This window comes from Herpailurus yagouaroundi, unplaced genomic scaffold (assembly GCF_014898765.1).
Source record: "Herpailurus yagouaroundi ecotype Mexico unplaced genomic scaffold, PumYag 212, whole genome shotgun sequence".
NCBI lineage: Eukaryota > Metazoa > Chordata > Mammalia > Carnivora > Felidae > Herpailurus > Herpailurus yagouaroundi.
This window is the reverse complement of record NW_024412443.1, coordinates 800,325-819,327: the sequence shown is the minus strand read 5'-3', so window position 1 is coordinate 819,327 and position 19,003 is coordinate 800,325. Positions and strand designations below refer to the sequence as shown.

The 19,003-nt window shown below is 39.4% G+C and overlaps 1 long non-coding RNA gene across 1 annotated transcript; it reads left to right on the top strand.

The window, feature by feature from the left end:
- Positions 1-88: 88 nt before the first annotated feature.
- LOC121016652 (uncharacterized) lies at positions 89-17,135 on the top strand. The gene is made up of 3 exons (XR_005784399.1): positions 89-99; positions 6,625-6,632; positions 17,026-17,135. It is a non-coding gene; the product is annotated as an uncharacterized LOC121016652 (long non-coding RNA).
- The last annotated feature ends 1,868 nt before the right edge of the window (positions 17,136-19,003 follow it).

Genomic DNA, 19,003 nt, shown 5'->3' with positions numbered 1-19,003 from the left:
CCCCACATCAGGCTCTGCGCTGAATGTTTGCTCTGAGCCTGGAGCCTCCTTTGGATTCTGTGTCTCCTTCCTTCTCTGCCCCTCCCCCACTTGTGCTCTGTCTCTCTCAAAAATAAAGAAACGTACAAAAATTTTTTTAAAGGAAATAGAGGGGAAATTTGGCTTTTGGTGTCCATCATATTAGTAGAGAGGGGCAACACTGGCTGTGATATGTGAAGAATGTGCTTCTTTTTTTTTTTTTTTTTTAATTTTTTTTTTCAACGTTTATTTATTTTTGGGACAGAGAGAGACAGAGCATGAACGGGGGAGGGGCAGAGAGAGAGGGAGACACAGAATCGGAAACAGGCTCCAGGCTCTGAGCCATCAGCCCAGAGCCTGACGCGGGGCTCGAACTCCCGGACCGCGAGATCGTGACCTGGCTGAAGTCGGACGCTTAACCGACTGCGCCACCCAGGCGCCCCGAAGAATGTGCTTCTATGTGATAATCAGATTGTGGGAATTAGGCCTCAGTATCTATTCAAAAGCATTGGAAAAGTTATTTTTAGCAACATGGCAGAGAAGCAGGGGGATCCATATGTCACAGGTCTCTCAAACAAAGAAGTGTAGAAGCCAAAGGACTTTGAACTCCAGAGCCTGGGAGGAAAAGAGACTGAATCTACTAGGAAGAAAATTGGAAATCTGGAAAAAAGATAGGTGGGTAACTGCGAACTGGGGGAGATAAAAAAAAAAAAGCCCACGTGGGCAAGGAGGGGAGGGACCCCCTTCTGCGGAGAGACAAAGGGAAGAGAAAGAGCAGCTAGGGAAGTGCAGGACCTTAGCTGAACATGAGAAAGACCTTGGACTGAGCCTGAAAGGGATCTCTAACTGTGGGGCTTTCTTCGGACAGGGGCCGGCTCCCTGTTCGTGCACCTGGGGTGAAGGGGAGCCAGCCCTGGGTGCGGTGGTAAGCCAGAGGCCTAGTCTGCAGCTGGAGAAAGTGGCTCCCTCCCTGGAGGGCTGCATGACAGCACAGAACCTGCCTGCATCCGCCACCCCAGATTGCAGTGGCCCGGCCGAGGTCTCAGTCTGCAGGAGGATAAAGCGGCTGTTTCTCTGGAGGGCTGTGGGAAAGGACAAAGCCTGCCTGCGTCCACGACCCCGGGGGCTTGCGGTGAGGGAAGTGGCTCTCAGTCTGCAATAGGAGAAGTCAGTCCTCCCTGAAGTGTAGCGGCACAGACAAAGCCAGCTGGGACCACATATCGCCGCACTGAGAGGCACTTCCCCAGCACCAGAGCCCATGGAGTGAGACTTTGAATCCTAGCCAAGCGCAGGGTCAGGGGAGTTGGTGGAGCGAGAAGTACCACCCCGTCTGCACCCACGGTACAGTGAGGATGACTCAAATGGAGTCCACTGGCTCCAGCTCCATGGAGAAGAGACTGGAAGATCACCATTCCCCCCTCCCACCACCACCAAGGCGGGGCCTCAGGGATCACTCCCAGGCCCCATAGTGGAGGTGGGTTTAGAATACACCAAACCACACCCCCTTGCACTGGGTAACTGCACATCCACCTGAGCAGCACAGACCCTGCAAACAGCTGTTCCCGACAAGCTATGCAGCATTGCCTGGATTAACACTAAACCAATTCTGGATACATAGATATATTCTCCCCCCACCCCATTTCTCCTCCTTATCTCTTCCCTCCCCTAGGCAGGGTACTCTGGTTATTGGTCTGTCTAAACAGGCATATTTAATCCATTGTCTTTATACATGTTCTACACCTCCTTCTTTACACTCCTTTCTCTCTCTCTGGGATAATCAAGCCATATAGTTTCTCTGTCTGAGTAATTTTATCTTCGTTTCATTTTCCCCACCTCCTTCTTTATTTTCCTTTCTATTTCTCTGGATTAAGCCTTTTAATCTCTCTGCCTAATCAACATTTATCCCCCCCCCAACCCCCCAGCCCCTCTCCTGTTATTTCTCTCTTTGTATATGCTCTTACATCAGCACTGCCTCCACCCTCTTCTTTACTTGTAGTTGGTGTTTTGGGGATTTTTGTTTTTAATCTTTAGGTTTTTGTTTCTGTTTATTTGTGTTATTTGTTTGTGTGGTTTTGTCTCCTGTTTGTCTACCTGTTTTCCTTTACAGGGCTACTCCAAGGAACAAGTCAAAGCACACCTTGTGGAGGGTACAAAATATTACTACGAGTAGGGTAATAAAATAACCAAATTCACAACATCAGAGAGCAAGTAACAATGCCTGAAAAAACACTTCCTGAAGGACCAGGCTCTGGACAGTGTATGACCCTCCTTTAATATAGCAATGCTCACAGGTGCAGAGCACACAAGCTTTTAAAATGCATAAGGGACAGAAAACTAGGCAAAATGATGAAATGGATTAATTCTCCTCAAAAGAAACTCCAGGAAGTAGCGACAGCTAACAAATTGACCAAAAACAATTTAAGCAATATAACGGAACAAGAATTTAGATTAATAGTCATAAATCACTGGGCTTGAAAAAAAGCATAGAGGACACCAGAGAATCTATTGCTACAGAGATCAAGGGACTAAAAAATAGTCATGATGAACTAAAAAATGCTATAAAAGAGGTGCAAAATAAAATGGAGAAGGCCATAGCATGAATTGAAGAGGCAGAGGAGAGAATAGGTGAATTGGAAGATAAAATTATAGAAAAAGAGGAAGCTGGGAAAAAGAGAGATAAAAAAAATCCAGGTATATGAGGGGAGACTTAGAGAACTAAGTGATGCAATCAAATGGAACAATAACCATATCATAGGAATTCCAGAAGAAGAACAGAGAGAAAGGGGCTGAAGGTGTACTTGAACAAATTATAGCTGAGAATTTCCCTGATCTGGGGGAGGAAACAGACATTGATCCAAGAGGCACAGAGAACTCCTTCAGACATAACTTGAATCGATCTTCTGCATGACATAACATAGTGAAACTGGCAAAATACAAGGATAAAGAGAGAATTCTGAAAACAGCTAGGGATAAACATGCTCTAATTTACAGAGGTAGACCCGTAAGAGTAGTCACGGACCTATCTACTGAAAGTTGGCAGGCCAGAAAGAATGGCAGGAAATCTTTAATGTGATGAACAGAAAAAATATGCAGCCAAGAATCCTTTATCCAGCAAGCCTGTCATTCAGAATGGAAGGAGAGATGCAGGTTTTCCCAAACAAACAAAAACTGAAGGGATTCATCACCACTAAACCAGCCCTACAAGAGATCCTAAGAGGTATTGTGTGAGTGAAATGTTGCAAGGACCACGAAGTAACAGAGACACCACTACAAGCATAAAACCTACAGCCATCACAATGACTCTAAACCCATATCTTTCGATAATAACACTGAATGTAAATGGACTAAATGCTCCAACCTAAAGACATAGGGTATCAGAATGGATAAAAAAACAAGACCCATCTATTTGCTGTCTACAAGAGACTCATTTTAGACCTGAGGACACCTTCAGATTGAAGTGAGGGGTTGGAGAACTATCTATCATGCTACTGGAAGTCACAAGAAAGCTGGAGTAACCATACTTATATCAAACAAACTAGACTTGAAATTAAAAGCTGTAATATGAGATGAAGGGCATTATGTAATAATTACAGAGTCTATCCATCAGGAAGAGCTAACAATTATCAATGTCTATGTGCTGAATACAGGAGCCCCCAAATATATAAAACAATCACAAACATAAGCAACCTTATTGATAAGAATGTGGTAATTGCAGGGGACTATAATACTCCACTTACAACAATGGATAGATAATCTAGACACAGGACCAATAAAGAAACAAGGGCCCTGAATGATACATTGGATCAGATTGGCTTGACAGATATATTTAGAACTCTGCATCCTAAACCAACAGAATATACTTTCTTCTCAAGTGCACATGGAACATTCTCCAAGATATATCACATACTGGGTCACAAAACAGCCCTTCATAAGTATAAAAGAATTGAGATCATACCATGCACACTTTCAGACCACAATGCTATGAAGCTTGAAATCAACCACAGGAAAGTCTGGAAAACCTCCAAAAGCATGGAGGTTAAAGAACACCCTACTAAAGAATGAATGGGTCAACCAGGCAATTAGAGAAGAAATTAAAAAATATATGGAAACAAATGAAAATGAAAATACAACAATCCAAATGCTTTGGGATGCAGTGAAGGCAGTCTTGAGAGGAAAATACATTGCAATCCAGGCCTATCTCCAGAAACAAGAAAAATTCCAAATACAAAATCTAACAGCACACCTAAAGGAAACAGAAGCACAACAGCAAAGACACCCCAAACCCAGCAGAATAAGATAAATAATAAAGATCAGAGCAGAAATAAACAATCTAGAATCTAAAAAAAAAACAGTAGAGCAGATCAATGAAAGAGCTGGTTTTTTGAAAAAATAAACAAAACTGATAAACCTCTAGCCAGGTTTCTCAAAAAGAAAAGAGAGAGGACCCAAATTGATAAAATCATGAATGAAAATGGAATTATTACAACCAATCCCTCAGAAATATAAGCACTTATCAGGGAATACTATGAAAAATTATATGCCAACAAACTGGACAACCTGGAAGAAATGGACAAATCCTAAGCACCCACACACTTCCAAAACTCAATCAGGAGGAAATAGAAATTTGAACAGACCCATAACCAGTGAAGAAATTGAATAAGTTATCAAAAATCTCCCAACAAATAAGAGTCCAGGACCAGATGGATTCCTGGGGAATTCTACCAGACATTTAAAGCAGAGATAATACCTATCCTTCTCAAGCTGTTCCAAAAAATAGAAAGGGAAGGAAAACTTCCAGACTCATTCTATGAAGCCAGCATTACTTTGATTCCTAAACCAGACAGAGACCCAGCAAAAAAGGCGAACTACAGGCCAATATCCTGATGAGTATGGACGCAAAAATTCTCAATAAGATACTAGCAAATCGAATTCAACAGCATATAAAAAGAATTATTCACCAGTGATTCATTCCTGGGCTACAGGGCTGGTTCAATATTCACAAATCAATGTGATACACCACATTAATAAAATAAAAGATAAGAACCATATGATCCTGTCAATCGATGCAGAAAAAGCATTTGACAAAATTCAGCATCCTTGCTTAATAAAAACCCTCGAGAAAGTTGGGATAGAAGGAACATACTTAAACACCATAAAAGCCATTTATGAAAAGTCCACAGCTACCATCATCCTCAATGGGGAAAAACTGAGAGCTTTCCCCCTGAGATCAAGAACACGACAGGGATGTCTACTCTCACTGCTGTTGTTTAACATGGTGTTGGAAGTTCTAGCATCAGCAATCAGACAGCAAAAAGAAATCAAAGGCATCAAAATTGGCAAAGATGAAGTCAAGCTTTCACTTTTTGCAGATGACATGATATTATACATGGAAAACCCGACAAACTCCACCAAAGTCTGCTAGAACTGATACGTGAATTCAGCAAAGTCATAGGATACAAAATTAATGTACAGAAATCAGTTTCAGTCTTCTACACTAATAATGAAGCAACAAAGACAAATAAAGAAACTGATCCCATTCACAGTTGCACCAAGAATCATAAAATACCTAGGAGTAAACCTAACAAAGATGTAAAAGATCTGTATGCTGAAAACTATAGAAAGCTTATGAAGGAAATTTTTTGGAACAGCTTCAAAAGAATAGGTGTTAACTCTTCCTTAAATATTTGGTAGAATTCCCCTGGAAAGCCATCTGGCCCTGGACTCTTATTTTTTGGCAGATTTTTCATTACTAATTCGATTTCTTTACTGGTTATGGGTCTGTTCAAATTTTCTATTTCTTCCTGTTTTACTTTTGGTAGTGTATGTTTCTAGGAATTTGTCCATCACTTCCAGATTGCCCATTTTATTGGTGTATAATTGCTCATAATATTTTCTTACTATGGTTTTTATTTCTGCTGTGTTGGTTATGATCTCTCCTCTTTCATTCTTGATTTTATTTATTTGGGCCCTTTCCTTTTCCTTTTGATAAAACTAGCTAGTGGTTTATCAATTTTAATTCCTTCCAAGAACCAGCTTCTTGTTTCATTGATCTGTTCTACTGTTTTTTTTTTTTTGTTTGTTTGTTTCAGTAGCTTTAATTTCTGCTCTAATCTTTATTATTTCCTGTCTTCTGCTGGTTTGGGGTTTTGTTTACTGTTCTTTTTTCAGCTCCTTAAGGCATAAGGTTAGTTTGTGTATCTGAGATCTTTCTTCCTTCTTTAGGAAGGCCTGGATTGCTATACACATTCCTCTTATCACCACCTTTCCTGCATCCCAGAGGTTTTGTTTTGTGGTGTTATCATTTTCATTGGCTTCCATGAACTTTTAAATTTCCTCTTTAACTTCTTGGTTAGCCCATTGTCTAGTAGGATGTTCTTTAGTCTCCAAGTATTTGTTACCTTTCCAAATTTTTTCTTGTGGTTGATTTCGAGTTTCATAGCATTGTGGTCTGAAAATATGCACAGTATGATCTCAAACTTTTTGTACTTCTTGAGGGCTGTTTTGTCTCCCAGTGTGTGGTCTATTCTTGAGAACATTCCGTGTTCAATGGAGAAGCATGTATATTCTGCTGCTTTAGAATGAAATGTTCTGAATGTAACTGTTAAGTCCATCTGGTCCAGTGTCATTCAAAGCCATCGTTTCCTTGTTGATTTATTGATTACATTATCTGTCCATTGCTGTGAGTGGGGTGTTGAAGTCCCCTACTATTATGGTATTACTATCAATGAGTTTCTTTGTGTTTGTGATTAATTGATTTATATATTTGGGTTTGGCGCATAAATGTTTGGCACATAAATGTTTACAGCTGTTAGGTCTTCTTTGCGGATAGACCCCTTAATTATTATATAATGCCCCTCTTCATCTCTTGATACAGTCTTTATTTTAAAGTCTAGATTGTCTGATATAAGTATGGCTACTCTGGCTTTCTTTTGTTGACCATTAGCATGATAGATCGTTCTCCATCCCCTTACTTTCAATCTGAAGGTGTCTTTAGTAAGTGGGTCTCTTGTAAACAGCATATAGATGGATCTTGTTTTCTTATCCATTCTGTTACCCTATGTCTTTTGATTGGAGCATTGAGTCCATTGACCTTTAGAGTGAATACTGAAAGATATGAATTTATTGCCATTATGTTGCTTGTAGAGTTGGAGTTTCTGGTAGTGTTCTCTGGTCTTTTCTAGTCTTTGTTGCTTTTGGTCTTTATTTACTTGTTGTTGTTGTTGTTGTTGTTGTTATCTTTTCTCCCCTCAGAGATTCCCCTTTAAAATTACTTGCAGGGCTGGTTTACTGGTCACAAACTCCTTTAATTTTTGTTTGTCTGGGAAACTTTTTATCTCTCCTTCTATTTTGAATGACAGCCTTACTGGATAAAGAATTCTTGGCTGCATATTTTTCTGATTCAGCACACTGAATATATCCTGCCACTCTCTTCTGGCCTGCCAAGTTTCTGTGGATAGGTCTGCTGCAAACCTGATCTGTCTTCCCTTGCAGGTTAAGGGCTTTTTTTCCCTTGCTGCTTTCATGATTCTCTCCTTGCCTGAATATTTTGTTAATTTGACTATGATATGCCTTGTTGATGGTCGGTTTTTGTTGAATCTAATGGGAGTCTTCTGTGCTTCCTGGATTTTGATGTCTGTGTCTTTCCCCAGGTTAGGAAAGTTTTCCACTATGGTTTGCTCACATAACCCTTCTAACCCTATTTCTCTCTCTTCCTCTTCTTGGCCCTCTATGATTCTGATGTTGTTCCTTTTTAATGAGTCATTGATTTCTCTAATTCTTAAATCATGCTTTTTTGCTTTAATCTCCCTCTTTTGTTCTGATTCATTATTTTCCATAAGTTTGTCCTCTATATTCTGATTCTCTGTTCTGCCTCATCCATCCTTGCCACCATGGCATCCATTTGAGATTGCAGCTCAGTTATAGCATTTTTTATTTCATCCCGATTAGCCTTTACTTCTTTTATCTCTGCATAAAGGGATTCTAATCTATTTTTGACTCCAGATAGTATTCTTATTATCATGATTCTAAATTCTGGTTCGGACATTTTGCTTGTATCTGTGTTGGTTAAGTCCCTGACTGTCATTTCTTCCTGCTCTTTCTTTTGGGGTTAATTCCTTCGTTTTGTCATTTTGAAGGGAGAAAAAGAACTAATGGGGTAAAAAATTAAAATAAAAAAATTAATATTAAAAAATATTAAAATTAAAAACTTAAAACACACACACACACACACACAATCGAATAAATGATGCTATATCCTGGGTGTGGTTTGGTTTGGGTGTTGAAAGGGGCTTGATAGATTAGAGAAAAATGGGGAAAGAAAAAAAAGGAAATCATTTGAAAATTTGAAAAAATGAATACACTGAAGTAGACTAAAATGAAATGATGGAAGTAAAATAGAATTTGAAAAAATTTACACAAAAGTAAAAAATATAGTAGAACAAAATTAAAGAAATTTTTTTAATGAATTGAAAATAAAATTGAATTTTTTCTCTTTCTGTATTCAAGAAAAAGAAATGAAAAAGAGAAAAAAAAGAAGAAAGAAAGACATTGAATAGATGGACCTGTGAACAGAGTGAAATATGACTGAAATTACTTCGTTTTCCTCTAGAAGTCAAACTATGAAGCACTTTATAGTCCATAAACTAAGCAGGTGGAGAGATTTGTGTTCCTAAAGAGTGAGGTTGGCCCAGATGGACAGGGCTAGTGTAATGGCTCCACTCTCCACTAGATGGCGCTGCTTAGCTTACTGTGGTGGATTGTTGTGGCGCTTGTAGGTGCATATGCACATTCGTGAGAGCAGTGAAAATGGCATCACCCAGCTACCCAGTCTCTAGTATCAGAACTCTGTTCTCCCTGATCAGCAATGCGTACCCTTCCTTTGTCTTCAGCTTCTGTCCACTCCCTGCTTTTACACAGTCCGTGAACAAGTCCCAGGCAACACCTCCCTCCTGAGTTTTGTTTCCGATGTGGCTGTTTTTCCCAACCCCTTACTTCTGAAGGACTGCGGCTTTGACCCGTTCTGTCCCTCTGCCAAGGGTCTCACTGAGCAATGGCCAGGTGCTGGCCGCACCCAGGAATGTTTGCTTGTCTGTGCTGCTGCCGATGCCCAGAGACTGTGGCTGGGTGCCAGCCCACCCCAGAAAAAGTTCACAAGATAGTTAAAAGCAGCATTTCAGGAATTATGGAAAATCACAACACACATCTGGCACCAGGCTCTACCCTCAATGACCTTGTTCCAGCACCAGTGAATGTGGTTGTTCTCCCGGGTCCACTGGTGCCTTCCCTTTGGGGTACCCACACAGCCTCTACCAGGTGTCCTCCCAGCAGGGAAACCACCTCTCCCCATGTGGCCTGAAGAACCCAGGACTCCACTCTCCTCCTGGGGATTCGCCCTTGCCACCAGAGCACTGCCAGGTATCGAGCTGTGGAGTTTCAGTCTCTGCACTCTCCTGTTTCTAGTCTTAATGGAATTTAAACCCTCTCACTTCTCCTTTCTCCCTCCTAATTCAGTCCCTGCAGCTGTTTCCATGTTTCCCCTTTCTCTCCAGCTGCTTTTGGGGGGGTGGGGTGCTTTTCCCATATTCTTCCCCCCCCCCCGTCTCTGTCCCCTCTCCCATGCAAAAGCAGCTCCCTGCCCTCTTTGGCTTCTCTCCTCCCAGTTTACCTCTCCACACTGTGTACCTGCTGAATTCTGTGGTTCAGGTTGTGCAGATTGTTGTGTTAATCCTCATATCAGTTTTCTAGGTGTGCAGGATGGTTTAGTGTTAGTCTGGCTGTATTTCATGGATGGGAGACACACAAAAAACTTCCATGCTGTTCCACCATCTTGGCTCCCCTCTCTTTCCATTTCTCTTTTTTGGAACACTTTGAGAATAGTAGGTATTAACTCTTCTTAAGTGTCCGGTAAAAAATCCCTGGGAAGCCATCTGGCCCAGGACTGTTATTTGTTGGGAGATTTTTGACAACTGATTGAATTTCTTTGCTTGTTATGGGCCTGTTCAAATTTCCTATTTCTTACCATTTGAGTTTTGATAGTTTGTGAGTGTCTAGAAATTTGTCCATTTCTTCAAGATTGTCCAATTTTTTGGTATATAATTTTTCATAGTATTTTCTTACAATTGTATTTCTGTGGTGTTGGTTGTGATCTCCCTTCTTTCATTTGTAATTTTATCTGTTTGTATCTTCCCTCTTTTCTTTTTGAGAAGTCTGGCGAGGGATTACCAAATTTGTTTATTCTTTCAAAAAACCAGCTCTTCATTTCATTGACCTCTTCTGTTCTTTTCTTGTGTGTGTGTGTGGGGGGGGGGAGGAATTCTACATCATTTATTTGTGCTCTAATCTTTATTATTTTCTTTCTTCTGCTGGCTTTGGGCTTTATTTGCTGCTCCTTTCTACCTCCTTTAGGTGTAAGGTTAGGCTGTGTATTTGGGACTTTTCTTGTTTCTTGAGATAGGCCTGAATTGTAATGTATTTTCCTCTTAGGACTGCCTTTGTGCATTCAAAGGTTTTGGACTGTCTTGTTTTCATTTTCACTTGCTTCTATGTACTTTTTAATTTCTTCTTAAATTTCCTAGTTAATCCATTCATTCTTTAGTAGGATGTTCCTTAACTTCAATGTATTTGAAGGCTTTCCAAATTCTTTCTTGTGTTGATTTCAAGTTTCATAGTGTTGTCACCTGAGAATATGTATGGTTTGATCTCAATCTTTTTTTACCTGTTAAGGGCTGTTTTGTGACCCAATATGTGATCTCTTCTGAAGAATGTTCCATGTGCATTTGACAAGAATGTGTATTCTGATGCTCTAGGATGAAATATTCGGAAGATATATTTTAAGTCCATCTGGTCCAATGTGTAATTCATAGCCATTGTTTCCTTGTTGAGTTTCTACTTACATGATCTGTCCATTTCTGTAAGTGGAATTTTAAAGTCTCTTACAGGGACACCTGGGTGGCTCAGTCGGTTGAGCATCCGACTTCGGCTCAGGTCATGATCTCACAGTCCGTGAGTTCGAGCCCTGCATCGGGCTCTGTGCTGATGGCTCAGAGCCTGGAGGCTGCTTTGGATTCTGTGTCTCCCTCTCTCTTTGCCCCTCCCCTGCTCATGCTCTGTCTCTGTCTCAAAAATAAATAAAAACATTTTTAAAAATTTTAAAAATAAAAAAAATAAAGTCTTTTACAATTATGGTATTTTTATCAATAAGTTTGCTTATGTTTGTGATTAATTGATCTATATATTTGGGTTTCCACATTGGGGGCATAAATATTTACAATTGTTAGCTCTTCCTGATCAATAGACCCCTTAATTATGATATAATGCCCTTCTTCATCTCTTGTTACAGTCTTTGTTGTAAAAATCTAATGTGTCTGATATAAGTATGGCTACTCTGTCTTTATTTTAGCTTCTATTAGCATGATAGATTGTTCTCCATCCCCTCACTTTCCATCTGCATGTGTCCTTAGGTCTAAAATGAGTCTCTTGTAGGCAGCATATAGATGGATCTTGGTTTTTTATCCGTTCTGAAACTCTATGTCTTCTGATTGGGGTATTTAGTCCATTTACAATTAGAGTGATTATTGAAAGATATGAATTTAATGCCATTGTGTTATCTGTAGAGTTGCTGTTTGTGGTGATGCTCTGGTCCTTTGTAATTTTTACTGCTTTCCCCTCAGAGTCTCCCTAGAATCTCTTTCAGGGCTGATTTAATGGTCAACAAGCTCCTTTGGTTTTTGTTTTCCTGGAGAAGTTTTTATCTCTCCTTATATTCTTTATGACAGCTTTGGTGGATAAAGGACTCTGGCTGCATATTTTTCCTATTCAGCATATTGACTATTTCTTGCCACTCTCTTCTGGCCTGTCACGTTTCAGTGAACAGGTCTGCTATTAACCTCATGAGTCTACCCTTGTATGTTAAGGACCATTTGTCCCTAGCTGCTTACAGAATCTCTCTTTATCTTTGTATTTTGCCAGTTTCACTATGATATGTCATGGTGTTGACATGTTTTTGTTGATTTTGAAGGGAATTCTCTGTGCCTCTTGGACTTCTATGCCTGCATCCTTCCCCACTTTAGGGAACTTTTCAGTTATAATTTGTTCAAATAAACCTTCTGCCCCCTTTTCTCGCTTTTCTTCTTCTGGGACTCCTGTGATACAGATATTGTTTCATTTCATGAAGTCACTTAGTTCGCTAATTCTCCCCTCATGATCTAGTAATTTTCTTTCCCTCTTTTTTCAGCTTCATTATTTTCCATAATTTTATCTTCTATTTCACCTATTCTCTCCTCTGCTTCTTCAGTTCTCACTGCTACTGTGTCTAGTTTATTTTCCATCTCAGGTATAACATTTTTTTTTCAGTGATAAAAATTCATTTTATTAAAAGATATTTTCAGAGCTAACATTTTTTTAACCTAAGCTTAAACACTTTATTTGCTAGTCATTTGTTAAAATAGGAACCATTTTACAGGATATCAAGGTAATGCATATTATTTAATGAACCCAAAATACATGCTGAGTTTTCCTTTGCTCTATAAAATCATTATTATGTATATATTATAATTCATAATTCAATTGTCATTTAATAGCATTGAATTTCTATTTTATACTATCATGACTTCAACATACAGCAGTTTTCTAAAATGTGCTCAAAGTGGAGTGTATTTATATAATAGATGAAATATTATAGCTGTTATGGTGATTGGAATTGAATAGATATAGTATATGTAAAAAGTAGGGGTAACAATTTACAGTTATTTGATGTTGGTAGAAGCATTTTGATTAATATTAGTACTTTTCTTTTTTTTATTTAATTTTTTATTTTTTTAAATTTACATCCAAATTACTTAGCATATAGTGCAACAATGATTTCAGGAGTAGATTTCTTAGTGCCCCTTACCTATTTACCCCCATCCCCCCTCCCACAACCCCTCCAGTAACCCTCAGTTTGTTCTCCATATTTATGAGTCTCTTCTGTTTTGTCCCCCTCCCTGTTTTTATATGATTTTTGTTTCCCTTCCCTTATGTTCATCTGTTTTGTCTCTTAAAGTCCTCATATCCGTGAAGTCATTTTGTCTTTCTCTGACTAATTTCACTTAGCATAATACCCTCTAGTTCCATCCACGTAGTTGCAAATGTCAAGATTTCAATATTTTTGATTGCCGAGTAATACTCCATTGCCTATATATACCACATTTTCTTTATCCATTCATCCATTGATGGACATTTGGGCTCTTTCCATACTTAGGCTATTGTTAATAGTGCTGTTATAAATATGGGGGTGCATGTGTCCCTTCGAAACAGCACACCTGTATCCCGTGGATAAGTGCCTAGTAGTGCAATTGCTGGGTCATAGGGTAGTTCTATTTTTAGTTTCTTGAGAAACCTCCATACTGTGTTCGAGAGTGGCTGCACCAGCTTGCATTCCCACCAACAATGCAAAAGAGATCCTCTTTCTCTGCATCCTCACCAACATTTGTTGTTGCCTGAGTTGTCAATGTCAGCCATTCTGACAGGTGTCAGGTGATATCTCATGGTGGTTTTGATTTGTATTTCCTTGATGATGAGTCAAGTTGAGCATTTTTTCATGTGTCGGTTGGCCATCTGGATGTCTTCTTTGAAGAAGTATCTATTCATGTCTTTTGCCCATTTCTTCACTGGATTATTTGTTTTTTGGGTGTTGAGTCTGATAAGTTCTTTATAGATTTTGGATACTAACCCTTTATCTGATATGTCATTTGCAAATATCTTCTTCCATTCTGTCCGTTGCCTTTTAGTTTTGATGATTGTTTCCTTTGCTGTGCAGAAGTTTTTTATTTTGATGAGGTCCCAGTAGTTCATTTTTGCTTTTGCTTCCCTTGCCTCAGGAGACGTATTGAGTAAGAAATTGCTGCGGCCAAGATCAAAGAAGGTATAGCATTTTTTAATTCATCCAGTGAAGTTCTTAGGTCTTTGATCTCTGCAGGCAGGGGTTCTCTTGTGTTTTCTATGCTTTTTTCAAGAGCAGCTATTAGTCCTATGACCATTATACTAAATTCTTGTTGAGATATATTGTTTATATCTGTTTTGAGCAATTCTCTGGCTGTGATTTCTTCTTGACCTTTCTTTTGGGGAGAATTTCTCCAGCTTGTCATTTTGGCTGTTTCTGTCTTTTCCATGTTTTAAAAGCTTGCTATGTGTCTTGCACCTGAGAGTACTACTATATTAAAAAGGGTTTGTACACTGTCCAGGGCCTGGAACTCCAGGAAGTGTGTCTGGTGTATGTTGCATTCATTCTGTTGTTGCATTTTGGCTGCTCTTTCTCACTGGTCAGTCATCTGCTGAGCTCCTCCTTGCTTGTAGTGGTGGAGTGTCCAGACCTTTAACTACTTGTGCTTTGATTTGTTTGTTAAAGTAACCCTGGGGGGGAAAGGATGGAGGAAAGCCTGATTCCATAAAAAGAGAAAAAGGAAAGGGGAGAAAGGAAAACCAGAGAATCAAAACACTATAAGACTTATTCCAGATAAAAAGAAAGGAAAATAAAGAAGGAAGAGAAAAGATGGAAAAAGAACAAAATAAAAATGCCTGATCAAATATATATGTATATATATTTACATAATAAGAACTGACAAAAAAACAAATCAGAAACTATGAGCCTGATTCCAAAAGAAAAAAAGAAGAGGGAGGGAAACAAAAGAAAAAAAAATTTTTTTTTAATTTTTTTAATAATAAAAAAAAAACAAACCCAGTTGTCTGTTGGTCCCTGGGGCTGGTGGCTGTGCTGGTGTGGAAAAAAGACTGGCTGAGTTTGGTCAGTCAATCTTGCTCCAGCTCGGGTAAATAAAGAGTTGCCAGGCATGGAGGGGTGGGGTTTGGTGTAAGCTTGTCCCACCTCCACTGGGGGTCACTGTGCTGCTCTCTGAAGTCTCACCCTAATTGGCGTTGGAGGGAAAAATGGCCTCACTCCGATCTCTTATCCCTGGATTGGGGCTCTCAACCCATACCATTCAGACAGCCCTCATAGAATAGCGAGGGTGGCCCTCTTGCCCTGCACTACAGTTATCCTGCACCTTCCACTTGGCTTTCAGCTGGGAGTCAAAACCTCATGTCTTAAAGGCCCCCACACCACACAGACCCTGCTCTCTTTATCTTTGTATTTTTCCATGTTCAGCCTCTCAAACCTGCTGATGAAAGGCTGGCACCTGCTGGGTCTTTTGTCTATAGAGAGGCAATAACCACTCTTCCCAAAGTACTCTGGGAGGGGGCCTGGTCTCTCCCAGTGCACTACAGAGATCTCTACCCCAAGCTATGCACTCCAGGAAACAACTCCCTCCTCCCCAGAACAGTGTGCCAAGGTTCATCTCCGGAGAAAGTTGCACACTTTCAAACCCTCCAAGTTTCAGGTCCAAAGGATGTTTGCCAAAAAGAACTGGCACTCTCCATACTTCTCATTCCCCAGTATGTGGTCCAGAGAAATTTTCCTCTTGTGCTAACTCAGTGCCACATTTTCACAACCCTTCTCTCTTTCACTCCCCTATGTCTTTCCACTCCCCTGTGTCTTTTCCCTCCCCTCTGTGGCTATGATGTTTTATCTCCCCCAATTCACATATATGCACCTTGATCCTGACAGGATATCTCCCTCCATTTCTGGAGATCCTTCTGCTGCTCTGCAGATTGATTTCCTGGGTATTCCAAGTGATCTGACTGCAATACACCCATGCTTAAGGGAGAAGGAAATTCCAGGTCTCCCTACTTCTCTGCTATCTTAACTCCCTCCAATCTATTTTCTTTCTAGGGACCTGCTCCATCTGTCCTGAAGCTATCTAGAACCCTACTTTAAATCACCTCATTAACATAAACTCAGGTGTGATTGAATGGGGCTCATTTTGAACAACAAAAGACATTCCTATCACTCAGGAAATTCCAAGGGTTTTAGGAGATTTGTGCCTGGGGACAAAAAGACCAAATGTATTTTTGTCTTATAACACAGAGAGTTAAGTTTCCCACCCCTCAAGGTATTGGCTCCTATTCTAAGCTTCCATGAAGCCTCAACTGTTGCCAAATCTTACTTGAGGACTGAGCATGAAAGAATGGAGTAGAAAAGGAGGATTTCTGTACTTTTCTAGAGCATCGGGAGCTCCTTTTCTCATCCATGAGCCAGAACTAAAGGGTTTCTCTTGGAACAGGTCTGTACCCACTGTCTACTTTCTTAATTGATGGCTGCTTTTAAGGTGACTATGGTTGGTGTTTATGCTTACTCTCTAAAAAAGGTTGTATCCTAGTTCTAAAAAGGTGTACCTTTTTAGACTATATTTTAAATTTACATGAGAATTTTGAGGTTTTTAGGTAAGTTTAAAGTTGAACTAAAATTCTGTTCTGGGTAACCAGCTATCACCAGGCTCGTTAGGCTTTTCACCTCTACCTACAAATCTTCTCAATATTTTGCAACATAGATGAGTTCATCCTGTAAAGATTGTTCATAAGTAGCTCATCTGGTTTGGGGCAGGGGGCGGCTAGCTTAAGTTCTCCTTGTTAGGTTGTTCTAGCTAATTCATTACGCAAAAGGGACCATGGGTAATCTTTGCTGTGTAGGGCTTTTAATTTTCCTTTCATCTTTCCCTTATGATACTTTATAGAGCCAAGTTAAATTTCTATCTCCTATACTTTTAAGATTTAACTAAATGTTTTGATTTATTATCCTATATTAGTTGAATTTATAGTTGTTTGGGCTAGTTTTGGCTCAAGATGGTCAGTTTGATATGAAATCTTCTGGGTGTCAGCCAGATGCTTTGTTTAAGCTACATCTTGTTTACCCAAGCACAGTTTCCTGTATGCTTACCTTGTTACGACTTGTCTCCTCTTGTGGTTTTTATAGTTTGAATAGGTTGTCTTTGAGTTTTGTCACTTGAGGAGGGTGATGGGCAGTGTGTGTGTGCTTCATGGCCCAATTCAACTGAGCTCTCTATTCTCAATTTACTACTAAATCCTCCTTTAGTTCTTAGTTTCATAAGGACTTTCGTGGAAAATATTCTAATGTAGAAAATGTAGCCCATTACTTCCCACCTCATAAGTTACACCTTGACCTAACTTTTTTATGTTAAGATACTTGTGCTTACTTTTCTTCCTTTTTAGGGTTTGCTGAAGATGGCGGTATATACACTGGATTAGCAAGAGGTATTGAGGTTTATTGATTATAGAACAGGCTCCTCTAGGGGGATATAAAGCACCGCCAAGTCCTTTGAGTTTTAAGCTGTTGCTAATAGTTCTCTGGCGGATAAATTTGTTTGGTTAATTATCTAAGTTTAGGGCTAAACATAGTGGGGTATCTAATCCCAGTTTGGGTCTTAGCCATCCTGTGGTCGGAGATATTAAAGTTACTTTCGTGCTGTATTTTTATGTTAGCTGTAGCTTTTTACAGCCTAGTTAACATTTAACTTTAGTGCGGGTTTTCTCTATAACATGCTTTACGCGGTAGGTCTATTAGTTCGGGTTAATCGTATGACCGCGGTGGCTGGCACGAAATTTACCAACATTTGTTTAATATGGCTTAGTCAAACTTTCATTTTTGGCTTAATTTTTATCACTGCTGTATCCCGTGGGGGTGTGGCTAAGCAAGGTGTCATGAGCTACGGCTGTCATGTGCTTGATACCTGCTCCTTTAGATCATTAATGATTTAGAGGGCATTTTCACCAGTGTGGGAGGCTTGCATGTGTGATCCTATTAATATGGATCCTATTAATATGGAAAGGCTAGGACCAAACCTTTGTGTTTATGGAGTCTGGCGACTCATCTGGGCATTTTCAGTGCCCAGGGGGTGTTGGGTTAGTTAGTTGGTTGATGGGGTTGGTTGTGGGAGAATATTGCTCAATGGGGACGAATTAGAGCCCAAGGTTGCGTATCTATAGATAGCTGTGGATCGAGGTGTTATACTGGTATTTTATACTATGATTTTGGTGCATTTGTAAGTTTTAATACTTAGGCCTTATGTTTGGATGCAGGTTTAGTCTTGTTTTGGGGGTTTGGCAGGGGTTGTAGTACATTAAAGTTGGAGGATAACAGAAGGGGGAAAATAATGAACTCAAGGTTAGTTCCAAGTACACTGAACTTTGCTCTTCTTCCCTAATCTGCCTATTTACTTTTTAGTGTTTTCAAGTAGCTGGTAAATGCAATTTGTCCAGGCTTTATAATTGTGTTCAGCTCTCTTAACTCTGTCTGAAAGACAGAATAGAGGCAGCTCATTCCATGTTACCCTGAACTGGGACCACCCTTGAATTTTATATGTATATATATGATTTTTTTTCTAATAAAGTTCTTCATTATTACTATTATCTTCCCAATAGGGGCTTTAATGCACTTTAATTACCCAATAACTCCTTCCCAATCTTATTTATTCTTCTTGAATGTTAGCTTAACTCAATAAGATTATTTAAACACATCAATTAGTAATTTTACATTAAATTTACATTACTTAAATTACCTCATTTATTAATATCTATGCTCACCACTTCTTTTCATTCCATGCCTTCTTTCTGTAATTATATTCCTTCTTGCCAGAGTACTATCCAAGATAAAGCCAGATACAAGTTAAAAGTTTTATTCAATAATAGATTTTGAAATAGGAAGGAGGGTCCTGCATGAACTGATTTCAACTTCACCGAAAGAGAAGGCTGGAAACTATTTAAAGTTCAGGGTGTGTTATGGGAAAGGCGGGGAGAGGTAAGAAGAGCAGTTAGTCCATGTGGCTAATCCACCTGGATTTGTCAATTGGCACTTATCCAGAGGAGAAAGAAGTTCTAGCATGTTCTAGCATGCTTACTGACTGAGCTCAGGAACTCACAGCTCATGGCAAATCCTACCTATTTATTCTCTAACTATTCTAATAAAAAAATGTATCTGGTAAAAAAAAAAAGTACATTCTGAAAAGATCCTTATCATTTTATTAATATCAAGTATATTTGTATATAATAATGTCTATTAGTGTTTTGATGATTTAACAAAGCACTCATCTTCAATCAA